Source organism: Schistocerca piceifrons, chromosome 7 (genome assembly GCF_021461385.2).
Source record: "Schistocerca piceifrons isolate TAMUIC-IGC-003096 chromosome 7, iqSchPice1.1, whole genome shotgun sequence".
In the NCBI taxonomy this organism is placed as follows: Eukaryota; Metazoa; Arthropoda; class Insecta; order Orthoptera; family Acrididae; genus Schistocerca; species Schistocerca piceifrons.
In genome coordinates, this window is record NC_060144.1 from 66,766,014 (window position 1) to 66,782,600 (window position 16,587).

The 16,587-nt window shown below is 43.8% G+C and overlaps 1 non-coding gene across 1 annotated transcript; it reads right to left on the reverse strand.

The window, feature by feature from the left end:
• Nucleotides 1-729: 729 nt before the first annotated feature.
• Nucleotides 730-803, reverse strand: Trnat-ugu. The gene has a single exon. It is a non-coding gene; the product is annotated as a tRNA-Thr (tRNA).
• Nucleotides 804-16,587: the final 15,784 nt, after the last annotated feature.

Here is a 16,587-nt window from a genome sequence, read left to right on the forward strand (position 1 = left end):
CACAACAATGCACGGGCGCATATAGCGCAAGCTGTGGCTGCTCTGTTCGGTCGATGGGACTGGAAAGTACTGTACCATCGACCATACTCCCCGGACTTAAGTCCCTGTGACTTTGATTTGATTCCGAAGATGAAGGAGACACTTCGTGGCATTCGCTTCAGAACTGTTCCAGAGATTCGACTGGCAGTAGACCGCTCCATTCGCACCAACAACAGAACAGGGTCTGCTAACGGTATACCACACCTTCCACATAGCTGGCAACGGGTTCTACACAACGCTGGTGACTACTTTGAAGGACAGTAACAGGTGCAAACATATAACTTTTTTGAATCGGTTGTGAATAAATAGTTGCCATTATTTAAATTCCATGCAGAGCATAAACTCGTAGATAGATAGAACTCCAAACACATCTGAATGTTCCTCTGTAAGAAGCTCCTCATACTTACTGATGAATGCTGGAGTTATAGCATCGAACTCACTTTGTTTTGGACCGAAGATATGTGATACTTCACAGCTACTTTTACTATTTATGTGTAATTTAGTAACTTATTTACCGTTGATGAATAGTTTATAAGCGATATACGATTCACTTTCTATAACAGAAACATCGTCTGGTAAACCGTTTCATCTATCTGCTCTGTCTACCTACTAAGGAATTATTTTCATCGTGGTTTATGTGACTTCTTTTATTACAACGAAATGAACACCCTTAGCTGCTTACAAAATGTGTGCCCCGACCGGGACTCGAACCCGGGACCTCCCGCTTACATGGCAGACGCTCTATCCATCTGAGCCACCGAGGACACAGAGGATAGCGCGACTGCAGGGATTTATCTCTGACACGCCTCCCGCGAAACCCACATTCTCAACGTATTGTCCCGCACTACATTCGTAGTACCCCTGCCCATTATACTCATTACTCACGGCGCGTTGCCGATTCCCGTAAGAGTTCGGGCACTGTTTGTGCATTCGCACAGAAGAAGAGGATGGTCAAGTGGCCGGTGAGCCGTAACTATATATATACTAAGATGGTATCTGTTCTTTCGGACATGTTCGAAAGAACAGATACCATCTTAGTATATATACATCTTTTATTGACCTAAGTCAGTCAAATCATTTTCGAGTCTCTACTGGTCTTTGTTCTTTCTCAACTTTTGTCCTGCCGGAGACACGACTAACAGTCATGGGCAGCTGTTCGTGTAAGATTGAGAAATTATTTTCCCACTCTGTGGCAGAATGTTGTCTCTGCAGCCACAAACGTTAGTCACCCACAGGAAGTAAAATCGTGAGCATTCGTTTCATGTTCCATTGACCATTTGCACAGTTACCCTTAATGAAGTGGAAAGGGTCTCTTTATATTCATATTACACGTTCATATGTAAATATGGTTACATTCTGGCCGTTTCCAAAGTGTTCTTTTTAACGCACATGTCATTGTATACCCACCGAATTTCGTTGTACCGGGTGATCAAAAAGTCAGTATAAATTTGAAAACTTAATAAACCACGGAATAATGTAGATAGAGAGGCAAAAATTGACACACATGCTTGAAATGACATGGAGTTTTATTAGAACAAAAAAAAAAAAAGTTCACAAAATATCCAACAGATGGCGCTGGACAGCAAAACGTCAGTGACTGTGCATGACAATCGTGCATAAAAGGAGCTGCAATGAGAGAGAGAATCAGATGCGCCAGCAGTCGCAGCATGTTGACGTTACCTGAAAAGGCGCTTTTAGTGAAGCTGTATCATCAGAATGGGGAATGTGCTAGTTCAGCGTTACGATCCTATCGCCATAGGAAGGGGATTTGAACGGGTAAAGGTCCGGTGACAAATGCAGCTGTTTCGAGAATGAAGCCACGGGTTGTTAAGACGATAGACCCCGTAGTGGCCGATCGAGCACAAGGCGTAATGCTGCTGAGACACTTCAGGAAGATATGGAGACTGTAGCGGGTTCGTCTATGCACGGGGAAGTCAGCGCTCGTGCAGTCGCACGTCGCACCGGCATTCCATACACTACTGTTTGGTTGGCACTTAGGCGTTCCCACCGATGCTATCCGTACAAAATCCATCGGCATCATGAACTGTTACCTGGCGATTTAGTGAAGCGGAGGGCATTTGTGGTGTGGACGTTTCAAAAGATGGCGGAAGATGACGATTGACTGAGTAACGTGTTGTGGACCGACGAAGCTCATTTCAAGCTCCGAGGGTCTGTCGACGCCCACAACTGCAGAATTTGGGCTACCGAAAATCCTAGAACTGGTGTGGAAACTCCATTGCACGACGAAAAAGTCACGGTATGGGTTGGATTTACCACATCTACCGTTATCGGGCCTTTTTTCTTCGAGGGAATGCCTGATTCTGGTTTTGTAACTGCTACCGTGACGCGTGAGAGATACGCATCATCCCCAGCCTGGCTGATAAACACCTGCTGGAACGTACAATGTTTATGCAGGATGGCGCCCCACCCCATATTGCTAGACGCGTGAAAGATCTCTTGCGAGCGTCGTTTGGTGATGATCGTGTGCTCAGCCGCCACTTTTGTCATGCTTGGCCTCCCAGGTCCCCAGACCTCAGTTGTGTGGTTATTGGCTTTGGGGTTACCTGAAGTCGCAAGTGTATCATGATCGACCGACATCTCTAGGGATGCTGAAAGACAACATCCGCCGCCAGTGCCTCATCATAACTCCGGACATGCTTTACAGTGCTGTTCACAACATTATTCCTCGACTACAGCTATTGTTGAGGAATGATGGTGGACATATTGAGCATTTCCTGCATAGAACATCATCTTTGCTTTCTTACTTTGTTATGCTAATTATTGCTATTCTGATCAGATGAAGCGCCATCTGTCGGACATTTTTTGAACTTTTGTATTTTTTTGGTTCTAATAAAAGCCCATGTCATTCCAAGCATGTGTGTCAATTTGTACCTCTCTGTCTACATTATTCTACATTTTTCAGTTTTCAAAGTTATACTGACTTTTTGATCGCCCGGTATAAAATATTATAGAACTAGAAATTCTTCTACGGAGTGGAAGGAGTTGTCAAAGAGAAACTTTTTCAGTTTGTTTTCAGATTTATCTTCTTCCGTCAGCTGGACGTTTTGTATCATTGGATAAGTCATCAACAATTTTGATGGCGGCATTATGCTCCCGTTTTTGTGCTAAACACAATCTTAATGTGGAAAATGAATGCCACTTTTTCTTCTGGTAACGTATTGAAATGATGTATACCACCGCTCCTTTTGTAATAAAGTGGGTTATTTATAACAGGCTACTCGAGGAAATAAACATACTGTGAAACGGTAGTCAAAATTCTTAATTCCTTGTACAGATGTGTGCAAGATGATCGTGGGTGAGCATTACATTTTATTCTTACTGCACGTTTTTGAGTAATAAAGACTTTCTTTCTGAGAGGCGCCAGAAAATTATTCCTTATGGCATTACTGAATCCTTAAAACTTTTTAACTTACAGATTCGTTTCTTCCCCAGATTTGCAATTATATGAAGTCCAAACGTGGTTGAACAAAGACGTTTTAGGAGCTCCAAAATGTGCTTTTACCATTTTAAATTTTCATCATATGGGTACTTAAAAATTCTGATGTTTCCACACTAGTTATTATTTCTTCACCAACTGTTAAACTTATCAATGGTTTAGTGCCTCTAGATGAACAGAACTCAATATGTTGTGTCTTTTGGAAACGGAGTGAAACCATTAGCAGAAAACTAATATCTTTGAGATAATTATTCACTGTTTCTTCTGTTTGCTATTTTTGCGTTTGAACTGATTACTATTCTAGTGTCATCAACAAAATGAACTAATTCTGAATTCTGCTTGTTTATATTAGACAGGAGGGTCAGTTACATATGCGAGAAACAATAACGGAACTACGACTTGAGCCTTGTGTGACCACATAAGCGATTTCTGCTTAGTCAGCAGAATTGCCCTTGCTTACATTGACTGCGTCGGTCGCAGGTTCGAATCCTGTCTTGCGTATGGATGTGTGTGATGTCCTTAGGTTAGTTAGGTTTAAGTAGTTCTAAGTTCTAGGGGACTTAGATGTTAAGACCCATAGTGCTTAGAGCCATTTGAGCTTACACTGATTGAACAATTGAGCACAATTACTTGCGTTCTTTTGATTGTATATGACATTACTCAATGGTTGGCTACCTGTACACCATCAATTCCATAAAACTTCACTTTGTCTAGGAATATATTTTGATTCACGCAGTCAAATGCTTTAGATAGATCACAGAAAATACCAACCGGTCTGTCTATATTTTATTTGTTTGTGTCTTACGTTTCTGAGGCGGAGGTGATAATCCAGCACAGTATACATCTAAACTAATGTGTGCAGACATCTTAAAACGAATACGCAGTAAGACAGTTATGAGCTGAACAACTGTCAGTCCAATACGCGGATTCCTACTGGATCCCACTCACCCTCCCTGTCCCACAACCCTATTCACTGCAAATTAAACTATACGAGATGCGTTATAATTGACATTGTTAACGGTCAGAAGTCCGTAGGAATATCTTATACAGCTTATAGTAGCTGATGATCGCTCGATAATCACATCAGCCAGTCATAGCCGTATTAGCATATCGTCCTTCACTCTTTTCTATCCCCTGGTGATGTTTCTCAGGTAGCCTCTTTTATTACTTGCTGCTTCTGAGGTCTCTCTATTTCACATCTGAAGTTGTATCGTCGTTTCATATAAACGCCTTCCAGTTCTTCCATTGTGACAGTATTTACCTCCGCCCATATCCAATTAGGATGCAGTATAGTGTCCGGAACATGTAATTTCAAAGAATTTTTCATCGATTTAGGCTAACTTGTGAGAACAGTTTAAGTAAGTTCAAATGGTTCAAATGGCTCTGAGCACTATGGGACTTAACTGCTGAGGTCATCACTCCCCTAGAAGTTAGAAATACTTAAACCCAACTAACCTAAGGACATCACACACATCCATGCCCGAGGCAGGATTCGAACCTGCGACCGTTGCGGTCGCGCGGTTCCAGACTGTTGCGCCTAGAACCACTCGGCGACTCAGGTCGGCCTTTAAGTAAGTACTCTTTGATTCCACCACTCTGTCACCAACTCGTCACCGATTCATCAATCTTGTGTAATAATTTACATTCCTCAGTTTTTCTACCGAGCATTTTTCTGTTTACTATCGCTGTGCTTGTCCACTCAGATCATTCGTCTGTATCTTCTGTTAATCCTCAAACTCAAATGTCTCCTCAGTAGTCTATACATTCAGCTTTTAAAATTTCCTTGGCTTCAACGTAACTACAGTATCCCATTACTCGTTTAATCCTGTGTACATGTGTTATTTTCCTTCGTTCGTTTCAACTACATACGAGTAGAATTTAAACAGCAAGAGTTCTGTTGAACTTCATTATTGTCCTCAACTTTTTGTAATACTTAGTTCTATTAATGAGTTCTATTAATGAGGGGACTACTCAGGAGGATGTCGTTATCAGGAGAAAGAAAACTGGCTTTCTACGGATCGGAGCGTGGAATGTCAGATCCCTTAATCGGGCAGGTAGGTTAGAAAACTTAAAAAGGGAAATGGATAGGTTGAAGTTAGATATAGTGGTAATTAGTGAAGTTCGGTGGCAGGAGGAACAAGACTTCTGGTCAGGTGACTACAGGGTTATAAACACAAAATCAAATAGGGGTAATGCAGGAGTAGGTTTAATAATGAATAGGAAAATAGGAATGCGGGTAAGCTACTACAAACAGCATAGTGAACGCATTATTGTGGCCAAGATAGATACGAAGCCCACACCTACTACAGTAGTACAAGTTTATATGCCAACTAGCTCTGCAGATGACGAAGAAATTGAAGAAATGTATGATGAAATAAAAGAAATTATTCAGATAGTGAAGGGAGACGAAAATTTAATAGTCATGGGTGACTGGAATTCGAGTGTAGGAAAAGGGAGAGAAGGAAACATAGTCGGTGAATATGGATTGGGGCTAAGAAATCAAAGAGGAAGCCGCCTGGTAGAATTTTGCACAGAGCACAACTTAATCATAGCTAACACTTGGTTTAAGAATCATGAAAGAAGGTTGTATACAAGGAAGAACCCTGGAGATACTAAAAGGTATCAGATAGACTATATAATGGTAAGACACAGATTTAGGAACCAGGTTTTAAATTGTAAGACATTTACAGGGGCAGATGTGGACTCTGACCACAATCTATTGGTTATGACCTGTAGATTAAAACTGAAGAAACTGCAAAAAGGTGGGAATTTAAGGAGATGGGACCTGGAAAAACTGAAAGAACCAGAGGTTGTACAGAGTTTCAGGGAGAGCATAAGGGAGCAATTGACAGGAATGGGGGAAAGAAATACAGTAGAAGAAGAATGGGTAGCTTTGAGGGATGAAGTAGTGAAGGCAGCAGAGGATCAAGTAGGTAAAAAGACGAGGGCTAGTAGAAATCCTTGGGTAACAGAAGAAATATTGAATTTAATTGATGAAAGGAGAAAATATAAAAATGCAGTAAATGAAGCAGGCAAAAAGGAATACAAACGTCTCAAAAATGAGATCGACAGGAGGTGCAAAATGGCTAAGCAGGGATGGCTAGAGAACAAATGTAAGGATGTAGAGGCTTATCTCACTAGGGGTAAGATAGATACTGTCTACAGGAAAATTAAAAAGACCTTTGGAGATAAGAGAACGACTTGTATGGATATCGAGAGCTCAGATGGAAACCCAGTTCTAAGCAAAGAAGGGACAGCAGAAAGATGGAAGGAGTAGCCTATATAGAGGGTCTATACAAGGGCGATGTGCTTGAGGACAATATTATGGAAATGGAAGAGGATGTAGATGAAGATGAAATGAGAGATACCATACTGCGTGAAGAGTTTGACAGAGCACTGAAAGACCTGAGTCGAAACAAGGCCCCCGGAGTAGACAACATTCCATTGGAACTACTGACGGCCTTGGGAGAGCCAGTCCTGACAAAACTCTACCATCTGGTGAACAAGATGTATGAAACAGGCGAAATACCCTCAGACTACAAGAAGAATATAATAATTCCAATCCCAAAGAAAGCAGGTGTTGACAGATGTGAAAATTACCGAACTATCAGTTTAATAAGTCACAGCTGCAAAATACTAACACGAATTCTTTACAGACGAATGGAAAAACTAGTAGAAGCCAACCTCGGGGAAGATCAGTTTCGATTCAGTAGAAACACTGGAACACGTGAGGCAATACTGACCTTACGACTTATCTTAGAAGAAAGATTAAGGAAAGGCAAACCTACGTTTCTAGCATTTGTAGACTTAGAGAAAGCTTTTGACAGTGTTGACTGGAATACTCTCTTTCAAATTCTAAAGGTGGCAGGGGTAAAATACAGGGAGCGAAAGGCTATTTACAATTCGTACAGAAACCAGATGGCAGTTATAAGAGTCGAGGGACATGAAAGGGAAGCAGTGGTTGGGAAGGGAGTAAGACAGAGTTGTAGCCTCTCCCCGATGTTGTTCAATCTGTATATTGAGCAACCAGTAAAGGAAACAAAAGAAAAATTCGGAGTAGGTATTAAAATCCATGAAGAAGAAATAAAAACTTTGAGGTTCGCTGATGACATTGTAATTCTGTCAGAGACAGCAAAGGACTTGGAAGAGCAGTTGAACGGAATGGATAGTGTCTTGAAAGGAGGATTTAAGATGAACATCAACAAAAGCAAAACGAAGATAATGGAATGTAGTCGAATTAAGTCGGGTGATGCTGAGGGAATTAGATTAGGAAATGAGACACTTAAAGTAGTAAAGGAGTTTTGCTATTTGGGGAGCAAAATAACTGATGATGGTCGAAGTAGAGAGGATATAAAATGTAGACTGGCAATGGCAAGGAAAGCTTTTCTGAAGAAGAGAAATTTGTTAACATCGAGCGTAGATTTAAGTGTCAGGAAGTCGTTTCTGAAAGTATTTGTATGGAGTGTAGCCATGTATGGAAGTGAAACATGGATGATAAATAGTTTGGTCAGGAAGAGAATAGAAGCTTTCGAAATGTGGTGCTACAGAAGAATGCTGAAGATTAGATGGGTAGATCACATAACTAATGAGGAAGTATTGAATAGGATTGGGGAGAAGTTTGTGGCACAACTTGACCAGAAGACGGGATCGGTTGGTAGGACATGTTCTGAGGCATCAAGGGATCACCAATTTAGTATTGGAGGGCATCGTGGAGGGTAAAAATCGTAGAGGGAGACCAAGAGATGAATACACTAAGCAGATTCAGAAGGATGTAGATTGCAGTAGGTACTGGGAAATGAAGAAGCTTGCACAGGATAGAGTAGCATGGAGAGCTGCATCAAACCAGTCTCAGGACTGAAGACCACAACAACAACAACAATGAGTTTCGCTTGTATTGTTCACACATCCTTTCACTAGTTGATATTCGTAATTTCATCCAATATTTCTTACATATGAAATTTGCAGTGCAAAACTTATTATCTCATTTATGTTGTTGGAAGCTTACTCAGTCACCACAGACGTTCACAGGGACTTCCGGTACTGAGGTCAACAATTGTAATTGGCTACCGGTATCTTTAATATGATATGACAATTAAGTCCCACGGTGTACTGAGGTTTATTCCTTGTATTTTTCCATGTGTTTAAATTGATATTTCTCTTGAAAACTAGCCTGTCCATTGCCACTGATTTTACGGCCTTCGTTAGTAACCGCGTTGCTGGGCGACGTAGGTCTATAATCACCAAAGTCATGTAATTTGAGACACTAGCTTGTATAAGTTTATTACTACTGAATACATGTGAATATAAAATGTAAAGATCTTGTGTTACGTATAGCTATCCTATAATATTACAGTATTTTCCCTTCAACTTCATAATGACGTTCTACCAGAGCTGAACACTGGAAAAGTATCCAGATATGTCTGCTCGTTATTTCCTCGTCGATTAAAAAGTTACAGACAACACCACATTCACTGTATGAATCGTGTCCTGTTGGATAAAACTAAAATCTGACATTTTCAGAATGATTTCTTCATGTTTAAAGTTCACTGTGTTCTTTTTATTTATTTTTTGTACTTATTTGGCAATTGAAACCAAGGCTGAATGAATTGTTTACGGTTGTTCTTATTAATATTTATGGACGCTTTATTCACATACACGCAACACTGCTGACGATCAGCTATATATTGCGTCACGTCTTACACTACTTTGGTGTAGATTTTAGTTACATTCCTAAATCAGGTAATGGATTGTAAGGCGTACCCAGGAGTAGACGCAGACTGAAATCACAGTTTAGTAACTGTGAAGAGTAGGCTGAAGTTTAAGAGAATGGACGGAAGACTCATGTGGAAAGAAGACGATACTGAAATATTGAGGAATGATGATGTTTCTCCTTTGAAATTCTCTAAGACTGTAGATGCTGCAATAATCAATACCACTGTAGGCGTTTCAGTTTTGGAAGAATGAACATCTCCAAAAAGGGCAATCACAGAAGTTGGACAGATAAATATGGGTACAAACACGGCAACTGCGAAGAAACCTTGAGTAATAGAAGAAATGTATCAACTGATCGATGAAAGAAAGAAGACCAAAATGTTCAGGATATAACAACAATACAGCAACATAATTCACTTAAGAATGAAATAAATAGGAAGTGCAGGGAATTTAAATCGAAATGGCTGGAGTACAATTTGTAAAAAGGTCTAAAAAGAAATGTTCGTCTGAAGGATAGATTCTGCCTACAGAAATCCAGAACAGTCATCGATAAAATTAAACGCAAAGAAGTCAACACTAAAAGTTCAAGAGAATGGAGAACGTCCACTGTCAAATACAGAGGAAAGAACGGATAAACTGAAGGCCTCCATGGGGGAAGATTTGGGACTAGGAGCCAGTTTGGAAGATATAGGGGATCCACTGTTTAGAGGCTGAGCTTAGCAGATATTTGGAAGATTTGAGATCAAATAAGTCGTAACTTATTGATAACATTCCCTTAGACTATTGATGTTGACTTGCAGAATCTATGAGACTAGAGGCATACCATCAGCTGTTCAGAAAATGTACTTCCTACTATACGAAAATATCAAGGCCAGATAAATGTTAAAATCATCGTACAATCAGCTTAACGGGTCAGGTATAAAACTTACCGACAAAAATAATATACAAAAGATAGGAAAAGAACGTTGAGGATCCCTTGGGTGACAATTAGATTGTCTTTAGGAAAGGGAAACGCAGCAGTGAGGCAGTTTTGACATTGCGATTTATAATGGAATCAGTACCTACGAAAAATCAAGACTCATTCACAGGATTCGTGGACCTAGAAAACGTATAGGGAAAGACGAGTAATATGCAGCATGTACAAAAACCAAGAGGGAACGAAATGGGTGGAGGCCCAAGAACAAAGTGGTCTGCTTAAAAATTGTGTAAGACAGCGATGCAGTCTCTCGCTACAGCCGTTCAATCTATACATCGGAGAAACAATGACTGAAGTATATGAAAGATTCAGGCGTGCGATTAAAATTCAGGACATCAATGATAAGTTTCGCTGATAAAATTTCTATTCTCAGTGATAATGAGTAAGAATTTGCAGGACGTGTTGAATGGAATGGAAGAATCTAGTGACCACACTCTATGGATGAAGAGTAAACCGAAGAAAGACGGAAGTAATGAGTAAGAGGAATAACATCAAAATTGGGGACCACGATAGTAGGATTACTATTAAAAATGAAATGTCGTGTGGCTAGGGCCTCCCGTCGGGTAGACCGCCTGGTGTAGGTCTTTCGAGTTGACGTCACTTAGGCGACCTGCGCGTCGAGTGGATGAAATGATGATGATTAGGACAACACAACACCCAGTCCCTGAGCGGAGAAAATCTCCGACCCAGCCGGGAATCGAACCCGGGACCTTAGGATTGACATTCCGACACGCTGACCACTTTTTTGTTTTATTTATTTATTTATTTTCAATAAGGATCACTCTGTTAAAAGGAACATGTAGATCATTTCATCGTATAGTATGTGCATTACATATTGAGTGGTGAGAGAAGCGTGAGGTTCATTATCAGCTGTCAAATGTGCACACCGACTGCACCCGGCACATCCCAACTGCGTGGGAGGTCGAGGAAGACTGCCTGAAGATAGTTGGCAAGATTTTCCGATAGTGTGACCATCTATGAACCTCATTGTGGGCTTGCTGCAAGAAATATCAAAAGTCAAGTCGCGACTTGTCAGCAGCCCCATAGAGGTACGCGATCGTCCAACCTTTGACCCAGATGATCGACTGTGATTTAGTCGCCGGAAAGTAGTCACTCTCCGGATGTAAGAAGGAAGCAGGTGTAATATGTTGCGGAGTCACACGGAGGTAGCAAGCCACCATCTGTCTTCCTAGGAGCCAGACGTCCTCCACCGCGATACAAGTTAAGCGGTGATGGTCGTCATCCACTTGGCGACATTTCGGGCATAGTGGAGTGTCCACTAGTCCAATTGCATGGAGCCGTTGGTTGGTGTTGAACTTGCCACAGGCGACAGAGAACCACAGTGCCCGAACGAAGGTAGGGAGGAATTTTTGGTGCAAATGTCTCCAAATCTTCGGCCAATGCAACCTGGGGTGTTTTAGTTCAATGATATTACGACTTATCCGTCGTAGCAGCCAAACATAAAAATCTTCGCGCATGGCGGTCTCGTGCGCGGAAGCTCGTCTCTGATATAACTAAGTTCCACGAGAAATGTTGATACATGCGCAAAATGTGGCATAATGTTGCCCACCGCCACCGGAGGTGTGAGGGACGCTGGAACCAGGAGATCCAGTAGGCGGGATGTAAGGGAATCACGCCCGCTACGCCATTGCTTGTACATCGTGGCTAGAAGGAGCGCCGTCGCTCGGCAGTGAACATTCGTAAGTCCGAGTCCCCCCTTGTCCGTAGGGAGCGTGAGCGTTTCGTATCGCACCTTGAGGGGCGATCCAATCATCACGAAATAGCCTAGTGCTGATTGAAGTCGACGTCCTAGCGTGAGTGGTAGGGGCAGGATCTGCGAAATATGCACCATTCGAGAAACCACATAAGTATTAAAACTGTGTGCCCGACCGAGACTCGAACTCGGGACCTTTGCCTTTCGCCCGCGAAAGGCAAAGGTCCCGAGTTCGAGTCTCGGTCGGGCACACAGTTTTAATCTGCCAGGAAGTTTCATATCAGCGCACACTCCGCTGCAGAGTGAAAATCTCATTCTGGAACCACATAAGTGTTCAGATACTCGACTCACTGCAAAGGATCAAGGTGCCGTAGGAGATGTTGTCGGACCATGGTACGTGTTGTCTGTAAAATACGTCGGTAGTTAACTGCTGCAGTATGTTTTACAGATGAGGTAAAATCTATGCCGAGATAGCGGAATCGTTTCACATAAGGAAACGGACTGATTTCTTCCGGCGTAAGGCCCCTTCCAACCGGCATTGCCGCCGATTTGTTTATGTTCACTGCACTACCTGCCGTCACACTGTGGTCCAACAACAGTTCAAGGACCGTCTTCACCTCTTCCTCAGAACGAACGAGCAGCAGGAGGTCGTCCGCATAGGCTCGACATTTGAAGGTGTAGCCCCGTAGTTCCATCCCAGAAAGAGAATTGGTTAGCCTCCCAATTAATGGTTCCAACGCTATCGCGAACAGCAGCATCGAAAGAGGGCAGCCCTGGCGAATGGATCGTCGAATTTGAATGGGCCCTGCTATAAGCCCATTAACCTGTACCAAGGATTGTGCGCCCCCATAAATCCTTCTAATGAGACCAGTAAAACGGTCTGGAAACCCCATTTGTTCAAGTACAGGGTACAGATAGTTGTGGCGCACCTTATCAAAAGCACTGTCAAAATCAACCGCCACCATCGCCGCTTTAAGCCGACACTCCTCCACCAGCGCTATCACATCACGGCATTCGCCAGTAGCTGTTTGCACATTCACCGATCCACCCGGTGTCGTCTGTTCTGGAGAGAGAACGCTACGAATTAACATACGACATCGGGACGCTAGCAACCGTGCAAAGATCTTATAGTCGGCATTAAGCAGGGTGATGGGGCGATAATGTGTGACCGTAATTCCTGGCTTCGGTTTACGTACTGGCACCAAGAGGCCTTCCATAAAAGCCGGTGGAATAGGCGCATCGGAATTTAACATCTCGTTGTACATTTCCGTCCGTCGCGGAGCCATTTCGTTGCGAAATTTTCGATAAAATTCAGCAGGAAGCCCATCAATGCCTGGGGACCGATTCAACGCACCTTGTGCGATCGCATCATGTACTTCCTCACAGCTAATGGCTTCCAGTAGGTTCCAGCGGCTTCCACCGTCAGTGTACGGGTGACGTACGTGGCTATACGGTCGAGGTCATCGACAGGGGCTGCTTCTTCCCGATAAATATGTTGGTAATGGTCGACGAATGCAGAGACAATGTCCGCTTGACGCGTCACTCTTCCGTCTTCGCGGGTAATCAATTCCCGTACCAAAACGCGTCGTCGGTGCTTTCGTTCATTCACGACGTGGTGCATGGATGAAATCTCGTGCCTTATCGTATCGTGACATCTGGCACGCACCATGGTTCCCTGAAGATGTTTCCGAGCTAAAGGCACTAGTTTAGCTTTTATCCTTTTGCGTTCGATCCAGATGTCCTGTCCCGGCAGACTATCATCCAGGTCGCGCAGTGCTGCAAAATAAAAGTCGGTCGTACGGCGGCGCCATTCTGCCATCTCCCTGCTATATGAGATGGACGTACGGCGAAGCGCCGGTTTAGCACAAGTCAGCCACCAATCAAGCATCGTCGTATACCTTCCAACCCTTCGCTCGCACATCGTCCATGTCTGAAGGATCCGTTGACGGCATTCAGGATCATGTAGATGTTGAGTGTTTAGTTTCCACGGGGCCTTACTGTTCCACACCTCTCTACGGGGAAGAAGCACCGTACAGATGTAAGCGCTGTGATCGGAAAATGCCAATGGCCAGCGTTCCGCGTCCTGGACATCATTTGCATGAGCCCGTGAGATATAAATGCGATCTAATCTCCTCGCCGAATGACTTGTCACATAGGTGTATCCCGGTGCATCGCCATGTCGTAATTCCCACGTGTCACTAAGTACAAGATCGTTGACAACGACTCGCAACTCCTGGCTGATGTTTGCTTGCGGCCATTGGTCTTTCTGGGTGAGAACACAGTTGAAATCTCCACCAATTATTACACATTCATAACGTCCATGGAATAGTGGGGCAATGTCTTCTGCATAAAGTCGCGCCCTTTCCCGCCGCCGATTATTTCCCGACGGTGCATAAAGATTGATGATGCGTGTCCCAAACGTCGTGAAAGCCATTGCCCTGGCCGACGGAGGATAACACACGCTTTCCACTGGGAAGCCATTTCGCACGTAAACTGCCACCCCACTCCCATTGTGATCTCCATGTGACGAATACGATTGGTAGCCTGCGATGTATGGGAGTGCAGCTATGTGGAATTCCTGCAGCAACGCAATATCCACATCAGATGCCCAAATCGTTTCCTTCAGTAGGTGTATTTTGGCTGGTGAACGCACATCATTTATATTTAATGTCGCAATACGGTTCGCATGGCGTTGAATCCCACTCTGTCGAGGCGCAACAACATCTCCCTGCATCGACGCTGGGGGCTGAGTTAGAAGACATTCTCTCGCCCCTCTCCCTTCACCTTCAGCAATTATTAGGCCGTCTTCGTGAGTGCCGGCTGCCTCTGTATGACGTCCGGCGCCTCCTCAATATCGTCATTCCACATCTTTTCAGGCACTGATATATTCGTGTCCATAGCCACAGCATCTGCGTCTGGAGAGCCAACTGGCTGTGATTTCTCTTCAGCATCACCACGTCCCGGTACCGTCAAAGTGACAGACCGATGTGGGTCTGATCGAACAGTTCCCATTGCCTCATCCTGTTTCGTAGAGGCTGTTGTGTCGTCTTGGTCCACATCGTCGTCGGCGCAAGGGGAGTCATCCCGAGGAGATGTCGTGCGACGCCGCCGTTTCCTCCTTTTCGGGGAACGTTGTTTACGTGATCTTCCTTCCGTGTCCTCAGAGTGTAGGGAATCACGGCTGCCCGACAGAAAAGCACCCGTAGGAACTGGAAGTGTTTCGAGTCCCATCGTTGTACTTGGCGGGAGATCGGTCGAAACTGATGTTGTCATCACAGAGTGCGTTCCAGACGGAACAGCATCCGTAGTGGCTGGAACTGCTTCGTGTACTATCGGTGTGCTTGGTGGGAGTTCGGTCTCATCTGATGTTGTCGCCGTAGATTGTATGCTCGATGGAGCAGCATCATCTTTCATCACGACGTCTGCGACAAGGTTTCGGAGAGTGCCATCTTGATCTTCCACCGGGGCTGTGTCCCTTCGGTCATCAGCGGACGCAGTGAGGGCTTTGGCATCGGTAGTACTGTCATCGCCGGCGACGGCTCCCGCACATCTGAAGGCAGTTGCGTAATCCGCCGTTGCATACAGTTCGACCTGAGGTGTCCCTCCTGGCCACAGCCAGAACATGTACGTGGTTGACCATCGTAAATCACCACCGCCCGACAACCACCAATTGTCAGATAGGACGGCACATGCTTCTGAAGATCAATAGTGATCTGTCGCACTCCGTTAAGAACGGGGTACGTGGCGAATTGTGTCCAGCGTTCTGCCGTGTGACCATGTACTGTGCCGTATGGCTTAAAAGCATCGGTAACTTCTTCAGCCGGGAGCTCAAATGGCAGCTCAAAAACACGTATTGTCCTTACACCAAGACCAGCATGTTCTACAGTTACCATGCCGACATTCCCGTCACTATGGCAAAATCGGAGACCTGCTTTTGTCGCCTGTAGAATTCTGTCACACGCCGCGTCATTTACCATCTTAACATACACCGTGGGACTAATGATGGACAGGTGAATTCCGACAATATCGTTTGGCGGTATCTTGACTTCCTCTCGAATGAATCGTTCCTCTGCTAAAGCCTTTGGTCGTTCGTAGTCCTTGCAGAAATTGAATCGTAATGTAGTTTTCCTGTACTTGTTCGCCATGATCGATGTTACTAGCCCGCGCGCAGACTAAGTCAACAAGTAAACAAACACTCGCACACGACGCACAGGCGGAAGTAACGGACCTCCGCTTCGCACGGCCGCTAGCGCCGAACTGACCACTCAGCGGGGCCGGACAGGATTACTATGAGAATACTGGAGACAGTTTGACCTTTGCATTGGGGTTGCCTACATTCATATAAGTATTAAACATGGGTTGCTGTGCTTTTGACTACCTAGTTTCAGCTACTTTTCAAGGTCAAACAAAGTACCCGCTTTCGACTACTTTGCAAGGTCACCATCGACAACACACTTGTAGAACATTATAAATAGGACGCTTTTTTTGGATATTTGATTGGATAACGAATATGAAAATAAAGAACCTTGAATTTTTTAAAATTTTGCAAATACGTTTACATACAGAAAACAACTCTTTCTTTATGTTTGTTTAGTTTTATCCAGTTTAATTTTTACCTTACAATTTAAAGCTACATCTGAGTTACCCAATTCTTTTTCCAATTAGTTGGTTGGTTGGTTTGGGGAAGGA